Below are 16,718 nucleotides of genomic sequence, written 5' to 3' on the forward strand. Positions count from 1 at the left end.
GTATTTTGTATATTCAGTTTTGTATTTTCAAGACAATTGACAAATATATTAATGTCATGTTAGCCTCTCCAATTCCTCTCCAAATCATTTTGTTCTATTTGTCTCTTTTGCAACTAAACTCTAAGCATGTGATGTTTTTACAACTTGGGCTGTTTCACAGTGAGGCTGTCTGTGTGTCCTGCAGTCTGACTCTAGCTTACCGCCCGCAGGATGCTGAGGTCCTGGAGTGGCACATCAGTTTGGTCACTTTGCCTCGCGCTCTTTTTTCCTCCTGCTTCTCCCTCCCTTCCTCTTTCTCTCACTTCCTCATTCTCACACTGTCCAGCATTAAAAAAAAAGAAGGTAGAGAATCCAGCTTCATGGCTCAGAGAATGAGCTCTGCCTCTCAGCTGCAGACCGAAAGGCAAGAGGAGAGGAGGGAGAAGGAGAGGGAGAGGGGAAAAAGAAAGGAATGAGGAGGAGAGCAGAGAGGCAGCGACACACTTGCATCTGTTGTGGCAGCGTCCTGCGAGCGAGAAGCAAATGAGAGAGTGAGAGGAGAGATAGAAAGAGAGGAGATGTCAGACTGCCGTGTCCTTGAGAACTGCACCACAACTCTTTGAAGAGGGCCGGGAGACAGTGTGAGTAGCGTGCATCTCAGCGGGACATGTGTGTTTGCGTTGTATGGTTGTACATGTGCAGCACTGTTTGTTTGTGTGTGTGTGAGTGTGTGTGTAACCTGCTGCTTGCACAGTGACCTGCCAAGCTTACAGTGAAGGGGGTTTGGCTGCTGATCTCCTCCGCTATTGTGTGCCTGCCTAAGTGTTGCTGACAGGGGGATTATGGCAAATACAAAACGCCGTATGGACCGAAGCGCCACATTGCCAAACTTCATAGAAACACGCATGCATGCATGAAGCTCCATGTCGAGAGCCCTGTGAGAGTAGACTTATTCTGCGTGTTTTTGTTTGTCCATGCTAGCATAAGTATTCAGTTAAGTTGTTTGTGAAATATCTAACATTAAACTCTTGAGGTATTATTTCAGGAGCAATGGTAAAAGATTACTGATCTCCTAAGCTGTTACACCTTGCCACCTTTAGCCACTTTTAAAAAGCAGAAAAAGTCTGTAGCAATTCAACATTACAACCTCTACTGTGCTAAAACTTTCACAACCCAACACTTAGCTCTTGTTTTCATCAGAGGTTGAAGTACACTCCACTTTAGAGAGCGATCCTCAGCCTAAAAAACAAAGTCTCAACTGATACTTTAACAGTGTAGAGACAAATTAACACCTTAAAAAATGTGCCTACCTGCCTAACGTATCTGTATTCAGCAGCTGTACTCTGTGGTTTGGGGGCGTGTTATGTTCAAAGAGTCTGTGAGGTCTCAGCTCAGTGCCAAGCGGCGTGACCCATTGAACTATTTGTAACTAATCATAGGCCACAAGCCCCACAGCATGCCATGGAGCCCAGTTGGGTTACACTCATCAAAATATAATGAGGGTCAATGCATCTGTTGTATCATGCGTTCTCAAGATACACGACATTACTGAAGACGTGAGCCGTTTTATGGAATTTGGAGTCTAACGGATGACATCATGAACTTGGCAGGCAGGTAAAAAAACCTCCCCTCTCAGATTAACTCTGAAGTCCATCCAGTGGAAATGCATTTGATATTGGAGGGAGGATAGTATCACACCCTCATCTAAAAATGCCCTGGTTTCATCATGTCTTATGTAGCAATGTGGATATCACATGTCCCGTATCGTATACTGTGTTTGATCATTGGTAAGGAGACAAGTGTGACAGAGATCATACTCTCATGGATATATTTAGATATTAAATTTAAGCATACTAAGTGCATAGGTGACATACCAAAGCATGCATATCATTTCTCTTTCTTGTCACTCCAGTTATGAACGGCATGTCACAGGATTCGTGTCTCAGATCAACATCAGTGAACTATCACACAATAAACTGATTACTAAAGCTCTTTCCACCTTTAAAAAACTGTTGCAGAACAAAACGTTTTTATATGATCTAGTAGGCCTGTCAGGATAACAAATTTTGCTAGACGATAATTTTCCAAAATATTATTGCCGATAAACAATATTATTGTCAATATTATTTTGATTTTTTTTCCATTTTTTCATTGATGTAATTATGATAAATGGGATAATAAAGTGAGTACACCATATCAAAAGCAAAAAAACTTTAATTTCTTAAGAGTATTTAACTGTAATTGAAAGGTCAGGATCTTTTAAATAAAACAAATTATTCAAAAAATATAATAAATTTAACAAACAAGAAAGAGAAAAAAAATACAATGAAAATGAAATGGACACTCTTTTAGAAAAAAATACATGTCAATGAAAATAATTAATACTAATCAAAAACAATAAAAAATAGACTCTCTAGAGAAAAAACGAAACTCCAAAAAAATCCCAACAACAATAAAAACTATAGCCTAAATAAAAGGAAGTTTATACAGTTCCTGAATTGTTTGTAACATGTACTTTTTCCCAGTCAATCCGTACTGTCTGTCAAACATTTTGAACATTTCTGGCTTTCAACCGTATTGAAGGGCTGCATTTCTTTGGCAATGTAGCTGTCTTTGAGCGCCCACCATTTGGCGCTTTTATTTCTATTCACTTTGCAGACCAAAAGCCTCAGTAAGAGCGGATTGTCAAAGAACAAGGCTCCGCTGCACCTCACCTTCTTCTTCTTCGTCGCCACTATTTTCAAACAAATGTGACATATCAGCTCGTTGGTGTTCATGAGCTCACACTTTGTTCATTCTGATAAAAAACAGAATATTCCCACACTGGGACTGTGGCAGGCGGCTTAAAAACCATATCTTTTGTGCCATCACTCATATTAGCGTGTGTTTCCTCCTTACCCCTCAGGACGCTCGCTTCAGCTCTCTCCGTATGCGCGAGCAGCCCCGTAGCAAAAGATGCCAAAGATCGCATTTTTGACAGATGCTCACTCCGCTATAAATCCGCTAAATCCGCTATAGAACCTATGCACCCCGATGTTAGGAAAGATAGACGTAGTGAGCCATCTTCTCATTCAGCCTCTTTGGTCGAAAGAGAGGAGGAAAACAAACATGCATGCACGTGTCAGTTTATTGTCGATTTATTTATCGTTTGGTTAACTGATTTATTGATTATCGTGACAGGCCTATGATCTAGTTTAACTATCATGTACACTATGATACTTCATTATGTTTGACACTTTGCTGTCCCAATGAGCTGCTGTCTGTCATTGTTAAATACTAATTAAAGAAGGAAGTAGTCCGATTAAGCATCATTTACCAACTTACTATGAAAGAATTAAAAGTACTCTGTGTAGAATGGGAATAGTAAGCATTACCTAGCTGTTAGATTACAGATTGGAACACTCTGGTGCTCAGCCCCCCAATTAGCGAGGGGATGGTGGCCTTTGAGGACAAGAAGCTCATAAATGTCAATCAGTACAAATATGTTTGCAAAAAGCAACCATTGTCATCTTCTTCTTTTCCAGCTGTTGTATTTTGCACAGGCACTCAGTAAAGATAAAAATGTATGTTATTAGTTTGTCTGTTCTGTGCCATGGTGGAAGTATGGATGGGCAAGATGGCAACCTGCGTGGGAGGCTACTTCTTATGTAGACATGAAAGATTCATCCCAAGTAAACAAAAACAATGCTACATTAGGTGATACACTAATTTAAACACACTTATACCCGTTACTTTCAGTTTATTCCAACTCTGTTGTGTTAAATAAGCAGATATTTGTGCCTCCAGAAACTGAATTTGAAAAGCATGATCTGAAATTGAACCTTAAGATCAAAAACACAAATTCAGATTCAGTTTTACAATTTAATTTCAGTTCAGCATGGCACAACCATTACATCATCTACGTCTGTAAGGACGAATAACCGAGCACAGATTCACAGAAATCCTCTTCTCACCCGCTTGAACATTTATGTGCCTGCCTGATTTGCCTAATTTTAGTTTGCAAAATTTAGATTCAGTTTTACAATTCAGTCTTAGTCCAGCGTAGTGTTACGTCTTCTAAATCTGCGAGGGGGAATAATTTAGAAGAGATTCACAGAAATTCCAACGTTAAAGCAGTTAAACTCTGTTTTCTTTTGAGATGGTTGTTTTCACGTTACAAGATTTCAGTACAGGACCTAATAACGTTGGCAGTGAACACCTGTGCTGAGGTGGGGCTATGTGTCATCACATCAGTACCCCAGTAAGGCACAAGTATGAAAAAAATGGACTCAGTGTGCATTGACAATGATGTCAACTGAGGAAAGTTGAATCACTTATTCCATTCAAAGTTAACGACTCACTGAGGTGGGGGACCTTAGCAGAGATCTAACTGCCACAGTTACGAAGTCCTGTACTGAAGTCTTGTAATGTAAAATAAAAGGTTGGGGCAATATTCTATTACAAGTTTTGGGGTGCTATTTCAATTTAAATTGCACTTCTTTGAGTTCCGTGATTTCTGTGATTTCTTTTTTGCTTTTTTCACACCAATCCATGTGAAAAAGTTAAATGATAACATCTACAGACTATATCAGCAGCCATATTTTCCCATAAAATGCACATCACGTGAGTCAGAGAAAAATACTCCACCTTCTTCCTGAGAAAAGTGGTAAGAATTTGAAATTGAAAAAAAAGGGGTTTTTGATATTGTCAATCAAAAATACCACATTTATCTATGTTTTTTTTTCCAACCCCAAGTAAACAACGAGCATGTCAAAAGAAAACAGAATTGAGCCAACGTTAGAAGTAGACCGGAAGTGTATTTCTGCTTAATTATTCTCCCTCACAGACACAGAAGATGCTATGCCACACTAAACTAGGATTGAATTTTAAAACTGAATCTAAATTTTGCAACAGAAATTCAATTCTGTTTTTTTGAATGTAAAGAACAGAAAAAGTTGAATGTTAAAATTGGTTAATTACAATTTTAAAGCACAAAAATTCAGCTGTAAAACACTGAATTGATTTCAGATCATACTTTTCAGATTCACTAACAAAGTTCAAGTTGAAGTTCAGTTTCTAGTGGCATGAATCTCACCCCATATAAATGTCACTACACACTGCACCTTGATGTATGATATAAAATACAACACACACTAGTAGTGGTTTCATCACATTTATTAATGTAATGTGAAAACTCTGATTAATGTTGGATTTTACAGCGGATGTAGACCACAGTTTACATTTTATCTGCTCGTTGAACAGCTTTTCTAAATGTAACCTGGTGATGATAATTAAGCTGTTTTACAGCGCTCATATCACATACAAAGTCATCTTAATTGTGATTTTTACACTGAACTCATAAAAGTAAAACTGAAACACACTTAAAAACATGAAACAGCCACTAGCTGTTTGAGTCTCGTCTTTGAATTTGTCCTCGTGGATACCAGAGCCTTGCTTTACTTATGGTACCTTCTTCTTATAGATATCTTTTTGTGGATGAGAAATTTTCAAATCCTGCTTAAAGAGAATTGATGTATATCATTGCTTAAAGTATCACTGTACGTGGTAATGATAAAGTGTTTTTCCTCTGTGGTTGTCGTCATGAGCTCTGCTGATAGAATCAATGAGCTGAGAGGAGTAACAGGCAGAGCTGATGATGTTCACAGTACATATATTTAGACTTAAGAGACTGTCCCCAGGGGGAACATGTAAGTGTGCAGTTCGTAGTGAGACTGTGTGAGCCGGGTGTGCAAATGCTTCAGTGTGAATTGGCAAGCAGCGTGTTTGTGTGTGGTGCAGTGTGTTTTAGGCTGTTCCAACTAACCAATTGAGGTCAGCTGCTCAATAATTAAAGCATGTCACTGGTCACTGCATGAGCTGGGTCATCCAATCAGAGAGAGGGACGTCAGGTCAGAGTAAAAGAGAAGGAGATGAACTGTTTGTAGAAATCGAGAAAGAGTGGATAAGGAGAGGTAGAGCCTGGGCTGGCCGTTAGAGGGATGTAAAGTTTAGAAGTTGAGTCTGATGTTTCCCATACCCAGATCTACACTCTTAAGATCAGGTCTTGTTTGTACAAATTGGTATATGTCCCATTTTTTAAATTGTTACACGATGAAAAGAGTGTCCTGACTAAATCATTTTGTTCTATCTTTACACAGCATCTGGGGCCTGAAAGTTGACAGAGTTGAAGAAAAACAGGTAAGTTGAGCAGTGCTGTCAGCTCACACCTCTGGCCAAATAAACGTCACAGAAAAAAGTCACAATCCTTCTGTCATAGGAAAATGTGAAGGTTGGTTTGCAAGCTTGCTTTAGAAACACTGTTTAGATTAATTCTGAGTGTTGAGAAGGGATGAGCCATGGTTTTAGAGTCTTTGACAAGTCGTCAATCTGTTTGAGAAATTTAAGCGTTGTTCCGCGATCAAAATCAAGGGATTCTGTGCAGTGGTTTAAGTTATTGTCACACGATTAGACGAGTTGTTTACTGTAATTGTCAACACCTGCAGTGCACTTTGTGAAGTGTTTGGTGAGCTGCTGTTGTCTTTACTTCTTCTTTCAAACACTTGATCCAACAAAAGTACACAGTATCGATGTCACCTCACAAAGCTTTTCTTGATTATGATTTGAATGAACTGTTTACCAACTCTTGAGCTTTACCTTGTTTGTTTATGAGCAGCATTTAAAAAAGAGGATTGGATAGTAGTTTTTTATGATTCCATCTTTCAAAATAGTTGTTTTTCTCTTTGATATTAGTGTACATTGTATGCATTATTATACAGCTTCTTCTACTTGTAATAGTCATTAAGTAGAAATATTACTCTGAATCTAACACCCAGGTCTCTGAACAGGGGGCAGGATTGTCAAAGGCCACTGCAACACAATTCCTTAAAGTGATGCTCCGGGATGGAACAAGTTGGGTCCTATCACAAGTTTTAGGGCAGAAATTACCCCTACAGCAGTGTTTTTGTGCAGCAGAAGCCCAGAGCACTCGGACCAAACACTCCCTCCCTGCTCCTCTGCTGGTTTCCTTTGCACTCAGACGGGGCCATATTTTACTTGACCAAAAACACAAATAAACGGACTCCCACCGAAAAAATCTGATATCGGTCTGCATTAATGCTTTATTTAGAGAATTTTCAGCGCACTACGTTCACAAAAAAACACCGCTAAATAAGGCTCTAGTTCTCATTGTGTCTCTTCGTCCTGGCATACTACCTGTGTTTGTTTATATCTGGCACGCCGCGCACGTGGACTGATACACTAAGCGGCGAGCGCCTCATAGCCAGCTGTGGCTCTGCAGCAGAGATAGCGCAGTTTTACGACACGATGAAAACTGGAGCCTTATTTAGCGGTGTTTTGTGTGAACGTAGTGCGCTGAAAATTCTCTGAATAAAGCGTGAATGCAGACCAATATCAGATTTTGGGAGTCTGTTTATTTGTGTTTTTGGTCAAGTAAAAATTGGCCCCAATCTGAGTGCAGAGGAAACGGGCAGAGGAGCAGGGAGGAGGTGTTTGGTGCGTGCGCTCTGGGCTTCTGCTGCACAAAAACACTGCTGTAGGGGTAATTTCTGCCCTAAACCTTGTGATAGGACCCAACTTGTTCCATCCCAGAGTATCACTTTTATGTGCAACTTGGGTTAAAGAAGCATGCATTTCCTGCAGCAAATGCCACAACCAAAAGCAAACATCCTACAAAGTATTGGTTTGTTCTGGACTGATAGCTCACTAGTTGTTTACATGTTAACTTGGCAACGAGTCTGGGCTAGGTTGACCTCAGTGCTGCAAGCTGATAACTCCTTAGACTCCAGTGGCGGCTTTTTGATAGCACAGGTTTGTTGGTACTGCATTCAGAAGCTCCAAGGTGCTGATTCTGCAGCTTTTTCAGTTTTGGTTTCATGGATAAGAACAGCCCAGTACACTCTCAGGCAGTTTCCCCAGCAGTAACATCAGCTGTCAGCGGAAAGCCAATGACCCATCATATTCATTCCACATTTGATGCTACTAACTGGCCTCATAACTGGTAGGCATTGATTACTGAGGCTTCCCTAGCTGAGCTGTAGGTTTGATCACATTACTAAAGATCCTTGTTTCTGTTACTGTGCTACCAACCATTACACCAAAGCCTTGTATTTGGTCTGGAAGATGCTGTCTGATTATCTGATGTGGGCCTGATGTGAGTCTTTATATATAAAGAAGCCAGTCTTGGTGATGTGGGGCACTCATTCAGACACACACACACACACACTGAGACAGACTGGTAACTAGAGACGTGAGGCTTCTGAAACACAACAGTTCAGTTCAAGCCCAAATAATGATGTAGTGGGAACAGTAAACTATTAGTGACATCACAGCAAACAGGAAATGAGTACATGCAGAGGTATGCTAGAAAATAGGAGCTTTCTTTTATTATTTCATTCTTCCTATGCAGGTAACCTATTATTTTATCATTTACTTGTATAGATTGTTTTTCCAGTGACGTCCTGTTTCTCCATCCTTGGGAAACCCCGTCAGATCTGTTTCTTAACTTTAGGTTAATGCACTTGTCCTCGGCCTGTGTGGACCTGTCTTTATATCTTTAGCATCCTCTGTTTCTGCTTTCTCTCACCCTTTTGTTTCAAGATGTTGAGTCTGTTCACCGGTGTCTCTCTGTTCTGTATAAGCCTTCTGTATTTACTGCTAATCCTTTTTATGCTTCTCCCAGCCAGAAGCCCCAGTGAGATCCTGTAGATTTAGCCAGAGGTTGATCTCATGATTAGTATTCAGCTGTCAGAATATGTCAGTCAACTTTTGGAGGCCCCTCTCAGTCCTCACCCTCCCACCATCATTTCCCCTTTAAACTCTTAATGTATACTTCTTTAATGTGATATGTGTGCGTGTGTGTGTGTGTGTGTTTGCCCTGCATCAAGATGTATGTCACTGCATGGTCCTGAAGAGAGAGCCATGCGTGCATTAATGTAGATACACACCAGCCCATCTCCTGATTTCCCAGGAAGTCGCCCTCCATCATCTTAAATGACATGAAAAGAGCTGGAGACAGATATATGCATGAATTAATTGGCTTGAATAGGAGTATTTAGAAGCTTAATCCATGGGGATTAACGCAAGCAGCCCTCTCCGGATTTAAGCTTCTGTGCGTTCTCAGCAGAGGATTGTTTCATTTTACCCCACCTCCTCCTCCCCCTCCACCTACTCCTCCTCACATGCCACCACCTTTAGTTCTTCTTCAGTGAGCCTCTAAAAAGCTGTCAAGTGTAGGATTAGCAATACAGAATACCACTGGAAGGCTAATTGCCATTAAAACCTTTGAGAAATATAATGATAGTTTTCATTGGGACTTGTTTTTCTTCCATCTGGCTTGGTAGTCGCGCTGTTATGCTCTCCACACAAAAAGGTAATGCTGTTGTTTCAGGATTAGTGCAGGCACTGGACTGATGATGGTCATTTTTGACTTGAAGAACATAATGTTGTGTTTTATAAAGCAGTGTGTTCAGCATTACTCTTAACACTTGTCTCAGTGGTGTCTTATCATGTACGGTAGGTGCTGATAAATAAAAGTTGGCTAAGTCAAAATACGAAACTCTAGCTGAGCTAAAGGAGTGATCAGGATATTGGTGTGCTTTTCAGCAGATTTTTGCAGAATACATTTTTGGTGATGCACCACTACTGTTTGAAGTTCATCCACCTCGACACTTAGTACCTCTGGACACCAGATTATTGCTTGGGTTGTGCAGGGAACAGTGGTTGTTGTCCTTAAAAGTTATAAACTCTGCCAGGAAATTTAGATGAAATCAATCTGACAGGGACTGACAAGGATGACCAATGTGAATCACTCTTACAACAAAAAGCTCTTTGTTCAGGGGAGAAAAACAGGCAAAAGATATCCAAAACAAAATCTCAGCTAACATGCTAGAAGCAAAAATAACTCAGGAACTTACAAAAAAAAATCTCAGCTTTGCTGGTAAAACACTGGAAAAACATTGTAACACAAAATCACAGCTAGAGCTGGTAACCAAAAATATAAAACCCATAAAGGCAAGAACTTGAAATCCAGCAGCAGCCTCCAGTCTAAAAAAATGAGACAATGCGGAAGTGCTAAAATCTGCAGTTCTTCGAGTGTCCACTTGAGGCTGGCTCCGGAAGTACCGTAAGTCACATACACACCAAGCCAAAAAAAGCTGTTTTCACAACAGAATTTAACATATTTACAGCCTGGTTCAGAAAATGTCTCCTGTCTGAATTGATTATTTCACTACCGGCACACAACTCTGCTGTTTAAAAGATAATAATATCGCCAGTTTGCCCCATCAGAGGCACAGCTCAGCTCACGTGACTGACAGGCAGCCATACCTGTTAGTGTGGAGACCCGAAGCCTGTGTCACTTCCAATAGGGCTGCACTAACAGATTTGTTTCAAAACTGTTCCAGAAACAAACGAGTGATGTCGGGGAGACTACATCCATTACAGTCTATGCTTGGAATACAAGGCAAGGATGTCACACAGACAAAAAGACTTGAACAGACTGCACAGGATGAGGAGAAGACGCTGACTTTTGCACAGGAGGTAATGGGACACAGGTGAAAACAGTGAGGGATGGAGACGACAGTAGGGATGAGAAAACACCAGGGCAGGAAGTGGAGTGACCTGAAGCGACAGGAGACATTACTGCAAAATACAAACAGACATGACAAATGTGAAAGACAAGACTGATGCATAAGATCTAAACTTAGCATGACCGACGAGACATGACACCTTAATCTAAATTAAAAAAAGTAAGAAACTTTAGACCAAGTTACCCAGTTTTTAAGTCTATTTTCAGGGTCAAACTACGTTTAAGCCACAGTATATGATCAGTTTGAACAGCTTCACCCAGAGCCACTGGGAAAACTCTTGGCTCTGTTTTTTTCTTTTTGGGGTAAGGTGAAGACCCCCTTTAACCAGACAACTCATCCTCTCTTTTCTTGTGTTTCTTTAGCTCTGCTCAATGAACTCAACCTTGTAACAGCTTTTATAATATGTTGTCAGTGTGACACGTTGTCATTGCCAAAACAAACTGTGGTTTACTGGTCTACCTCTGAGCTGTTTCCTCCATCTTCAGCCTCTACTTTTCTGCACCTCTCTTTCTCCCTTTCCCTCTTTCTTTCTCTTCCTTCTCTCTTCTTCTGCTCCTTTTCCCATACATCCCTCCTTGATCCTTCTTCTCTTTCTCTCTGCCTCTTTCCTCTTTCACTTAAAGGCTGTACGGTGCTAGTCTATGAGATACTGAGCCGATCAATGCCTATAGATTGGCTCATTGGAAGCCATTAGTTATGGGTTTTTATAAAGCTAGTCATTATTGTGCTTAATCTTGCAGAAAATTAAATTTAGAGTTGTGTACAGTGTTTTGGTTAAAAGTTGTTGATCTCCCCCCTCTTTCACTCACTTACCAGCTGCTGTTTTTCTCCCTTCTTTGCATTTATTACTGCGTGTGTGTGTGTGTGTGTGTGTGCACATGTATAAGTAGCTAAAAATTAATGACAACCTGCTGAAACAACACACACACACACACACATTCACACACAGAGGTGCGCTGGTGTCACTGCTGATAAGCCATCATGCTTGCACGTCTTGCCAAAAAAGCCTTCAAGAAAAACTGCCCATACAACAACATGCTTGGCCACATAACTGCACACATGCAGCAGTTTTTTATCTCAGTGTTGGCAATTTTCTCCTTTGCCAGAGCCTTCATATTCACCGGTTTAATAACTTAAAACTTGCTATTGTTTTTGAAAGAGTGCTGCGACTCTGTTCCAGTCCAGTTTTAATTTTCTGAATTGGTCATGAACTCCTGGCCACCAGACTCACACTGCTCTCCCTCTGATTTTCCTCTCCTCTACCAGAATATCTGCCAACCAATTACCTCTTTTCCTCTTTATTTTTTTCCTCATCTCCAAATTGCATGACCCCAAGCCCCCACCCAAGATGTCAAATATATATCCAAACCTCGGCTCACATCTACAGTGTTTATCCTGACTTACTGTTTTGTATCATTAACAAAAGTCTTCCTTCATCAACACCTTTTTCCTTTTCACATCTACTGGTTACTTCCTGAGCCACTCTTTCCTTTCCACTCTCATCACTCATATTTCCATCCCTCTATCATAAAGGCTTTTCTTTTCACCCTCACCTGTGTCACATCACCAAAACACTTCCTCTTCCCCTACCTGTCCTTGTCTCAGTTCCTCCACCCCTCTCTTTACTCTCCTTTAACCAGCTACCTCCTCCCCCATCTGCTTCCCTGTCCCACCCCCTTCCTTCCCCCTGTACTTTCCTCTATCTTCTGCCCATCTTCTGTCCTTAACATCTCCTCTGTCCCCCGTGTTGTCACTCATCCTCCATCCCTCATCCTCTTCTCTCCGTCCCCAGTCCCTCTCTGCACCCCCACACCCACATCCTCTCTAACTAAACAATAGATGCCTTGAGCTCTGAAAGATCCCATCCCATCCCACCCCGACACCATCAACACTAACAGCCCTCCTCCTCTCCCACCCCATGATGATATGCATAGTAGGGCAGCAGTCTTCTTTTGTTTAGCTTAGCGCAAATGAAAATTGCTAATCAATTTTTACCCCCTCTTATTTCATGGCGTGTAGTTCCTGCCCCTCCCCTGCCAGCTGTCATTGTGTGTTTGTGGTGCAGGGCTGAAAGCTTCATTAGCAGGAGGACAGCATGTTTTGCCCCTCAGCACTGTATTCATGGAATTACTAAAGATAGATAGGACACAGCCTGGTATTAGATAGTAAGATAGAATTAGTACAAATAGATAGCTCCTTTTGTCTCTTGATGGTATCTTTTTGTTAAAAGCTTTACACAGATTTATGAACATATAAATGTGATTATAAGCTGTAGTATCTGAAAAGCTGTATTATGACATGATGTGAGGCTTCATAATAAAACATGTGTCCAGGCTTCCTGGAGCCTCAACTTTATTGTCATACTGGCTTCACCGAAACTCTTTACTTTTCAAACAAACAAAAAAGGAAAAAGAGAGACTAATTTAAGTCTTCTTTGACTTTGTCATTTCTTTCTTACTGCCTCTTGGGATTGGGAGATATAAACTAAAATTTTTATCTCTTTATCTTGTTTGCTTTTTTTTTAATTGAAGTGTTACAAAACAAGGGCTCACCTACGGGAGTGTTCCAATGCTACCGCTGAGGACAGGATCATAATTACTTCATAATACAAAATCACTTTTTGAGCCTCCTATCAGATTTGAGTTTTTTTCTTTTCTCCTGTCAACTATTTCCTTTATTAAAAGAATAAGGAGACAAAATGTAACAGAACTGGTCCTGAGCCAGTGATGCCGGTAACGCGTTACTCTGATTTGACCATTTTTTTTCAGTAATGAGTAATCTAACATGTTACTATCTCCAAACCAGTAATCAGATTAAAGGTACTCATCCAGATCACTGTGCGTTTCTTTTCTTTTCATTCTTCTTGTAAACATTTTTTTCTTCTTGCGTCTTGGGGAGTGACGGGAGTCGCGTGATCATCACGTTTTGAGCATGTGAACAACTCGCGTGTAATAGCAGCCAGCAGAACAAACAGTGGATAGATGTGCGTTTTCTAGCTGGATACACAGTCACTGTTTTGATTATTTAGATTAAATTAGACCAAAACAAAGCATTTAAAAAGAAAATAATTTAAATCTAAAATTTAACTGAACAGTGCTGTAGTGCACCAAAAATAGTGCTGCAAAAGCTTTCTTTAGTTGTATTTTGAAATTCAAAATGTATAAAATAAATATTTTTGTTTTTAATTGTAAAGTACATATTTTACAACTACCAATGTCTACATGTATTCCTTTTAGTCGCTATCTGTAGCAGCTCCTCTTCTGTGTGCTCCGGTTCATACAGGTATCCTTTTGGTTCCAAAGCGAATGAAACTTCATCGTCGCTGTCATAGTCACTCATTTTGAATTTCCTACGCTGCCTCACAATCCTTAAAGTACAAACAAAAGAATTACGATATTTGATCAAACTTACACGAGGCTACAACCGGCGCCCGAAGCATAGCTTGTTTACATTCCCTACAGCTGAAAGGATGAGGGGGGACGGAGCGCACTAGCGCTGCACGGAAGGATACATGACCAGTTAGTTAGGTCCGGATAAATGTTTATATTTCTGAAGACTTAATGCACTTGAAAATTATTTTATGTAGCGTACTCTTAAACTGTGGTATTACTTTTTGATTTTAGTTCTTGTAGGCAGAGAAAATAGCCTTTGAATCTAGTACGGTCTCTCCATGTTAGCGCCTATTTCCTCGTCACCAGCAATTACAGTCTGTCTTACTGAGGGAGAGGAGACACCTTTCTACTGTATCTAATGTCCTTAGTGGTCACATAGAGCTCATACAACCCCACTTCAAAAAACTGAACTGTCCCTTTAAGAAAGTGCAGGATGATGGTGTCACAGTAGCCGTCAGTGTTGACAGAGTTTTTTGCTGGCTGTGACAGTGCTGCTAAAGTACTGAATTGGGTTTGATTTGATGCATGGTCATGGAGGTTGTTTCCCTGCAGAAAATTATTTTTTCCCACGAGTTGCATTTTGCCTCCTCTCCATCTTTTGTGTCAAGGAGATAATACAGAACTTTGGACCTCTTTGCACATTAAGCCATCCTCACAACCACCTGACCACCAGAAACCTTTGTGTTGTTTGGTTGTGGTTTCTAACTGAATCTGCTGTGTATCCCTGTCTACAGTTTAAACACTGCTTTATATTACTGTTTGGCATGACTGTGTTGATTTAACTTATTTCATCAGCATACCAGCTTTATTAAGGTTGAGTTGTGTTTGGTTTAAGATTTTTTATTTTAATCTTCCTCAGAATAGTGACTGCCATCTTTTTTAGAGTTAGAGATCAGTCTTATTTTTTTGTGGTGTTCCATCTGAACTTGTGGTACAGTGACCACAACCAAAATAAATCAAAAGTTGATTCAGAGGGCACTCTCATGAAGAAAATTAGCACACTCTGTCTGTTGAATCTGAGATTAATCAGGAAATGTTCGTGACTTCTTGTGTAAAACACATTCTTAGTCAGTTATGTTTATAAAACAGACTCTGGGCCCTTTTAGCACAGGCAGCTTCAGTTTTCACAGGGACTCTGGTCATCCTTATGGTACTCTGTCTTTTTTAGCTTGGCTGAACACCTCCTCTCTGTGAACACTGACACTCATAATGTAACACTTTAACACCAACATGTCATCCAGTCCATTACACCATTAAGGATAAGTGTGTTTCCTGAATAATGAGTGGGAATAGGTTTCCATATGGACACACTCATTATTAGCATGTAATTATTTAGAGGAGCCATGACAAAGAGTGGGGCTTCTTGGCAGGTTGTGACCAAGCACTTCCAGCAGAGCTGACGTTTGCCTCCTCAGCATAAGAAGAAGGTGAGCTGGATGCAGTTAATGCAGACACAAAGTGCACAGGTCGGAGGTCACGGGCTGGTCGGTAGTAATGGGATGGAAAAAGAGAGGGAGTGAGTGAGAGGTGGGACTGTTTATTCTGTCGTGCTGATCTGGTGCAGCCCTCATCTCCTTCCCTTTTGCTCATTTACCAAACAGTGTACCTCTTGATTAAATCAAAAAGAATAAAAGACAATTTTTGAAAAACTGCCAAAACCCTTACAAAGATAAATATGCTTGCATTGGTGCTTACTGTATCTATAAGGCCACTGTTTGAGTTCAGAGCCTTAAAAAAGTTATTTCAACAAAAATAATGCTCAGTATACTTTGATTTGATTTGCAGAGAAAGTCACAAAACCAATGATTCAGCAGTTCACAAAACGGGCTGCACATGCTACGTGGGTTTTCTTGAGGTGCACCTCTTCAGTTCTTGTGAGGACCTTGGATCTAAATTATCTCAGGATCTACACATTTCAAGGTTTTCAAATTAAGTGCCATAGCTGATATTCTCATTTTGCACAGCATTAGAGCCACAATATTTAAGAAATTACACTGCAAACACCCTCAATGACACAGATTACAACCAGTGAATTATTGTTGCAGACTAAAAAGTAAAAGAGAAGTGAAAAATACTCTAAGCAAGTCTAGTTTTAAAAGTTTAACTGGTATAGTATATTCAACCCTATAGAGACCAGCCTAAAGCCTGAGCTATGGTTTAATAATAATCAGTCAGGGGTAGATTTGAAACCAAAGCGCTGTTTCCTGCCACTAATGTATTTGCAGAAATCCATTATGAAGCGTTAAAAAAAAAAAAATACAATTCAGACCACAGTTGTTCACATTGTTCAGAAATTGCATCAACATCGCGTTATTTTTGAGGAATATAACCACAACATTTTTTGGTTGAAAAATCTTTAAAAATTTTATTTTTTAGTGGTTCATTATGTATATCAATGTATTTAGTTGGTCTGGACAAAAGTCTATGCATTTTATTAAACTTTAGGATATAAGGGTTGTATTGCTGTATAGTAAAAGTGTTCTGCAAAAACTGATACTGCAGCATGTCGAAATGTAAAGATGTGCTGTTACTATTTTGAACACTGAAGATTGATTGTTTAAAGCCCCCCACGAAAAAGATAATAAAGGATCTACAGCTTCGAACACTGATGCATTGTTTTAATCGATCAGACTTTTTATTTGATGAGTTCAGAGAGTTTTGGTGTTATCTGGGGCTTTTTATTAAAGCTCAGAAGTGAACGGCTTTTAACAGCTTAAAATCCAGTTATACCTGTCGTTACACCAGCAACTCATTTCATTTG

At 40.0% G+C, this 16,718-nt stretch overlaps 1 protein-coding gene across 1 annotated transcript in view; it reads left to right on the forward strand.

Moving 5' to 3' along the window:
• The first annotated feature begins 507 nt into the window (after window positions 1–507).
• Window positions 508–16,718, forward strand: part of esrrga (estrogen-related receptor gamma a) — a 166,864-nt gene continuing 150,653 nt past the window's right edge. Inside the window, exons 1-2 of the mRNA XM_074666249.1 lie at window positions 508–620; window positions 6,117–6,156. The gene's annotated coding sequence lies outside the window, so the exon portion shown is untranslated. The remainder of the gene's footprint in view (window positions 621–6,116; window positions 6,157–16,718) is intronic.

Source organism: Halichoeres trimaculatus, unplaced genomic scaffold (assembly GCF_033239565.1).
Source record: "Halichoeres trimaculatus isolate MK-OKI-2021-1 unplaced genomic scaffold, fHalTri1.1 fHalTri1_scaffold_3, whole genome shotgun sequence".
NCBI classification, from domain to species: domain Eukaryota; kingdom Metazoa; phylum Chordata; class Actinopteri; order Labriformes; family Labridae; genus Halichoeres; species Halichoeres trimaculatus.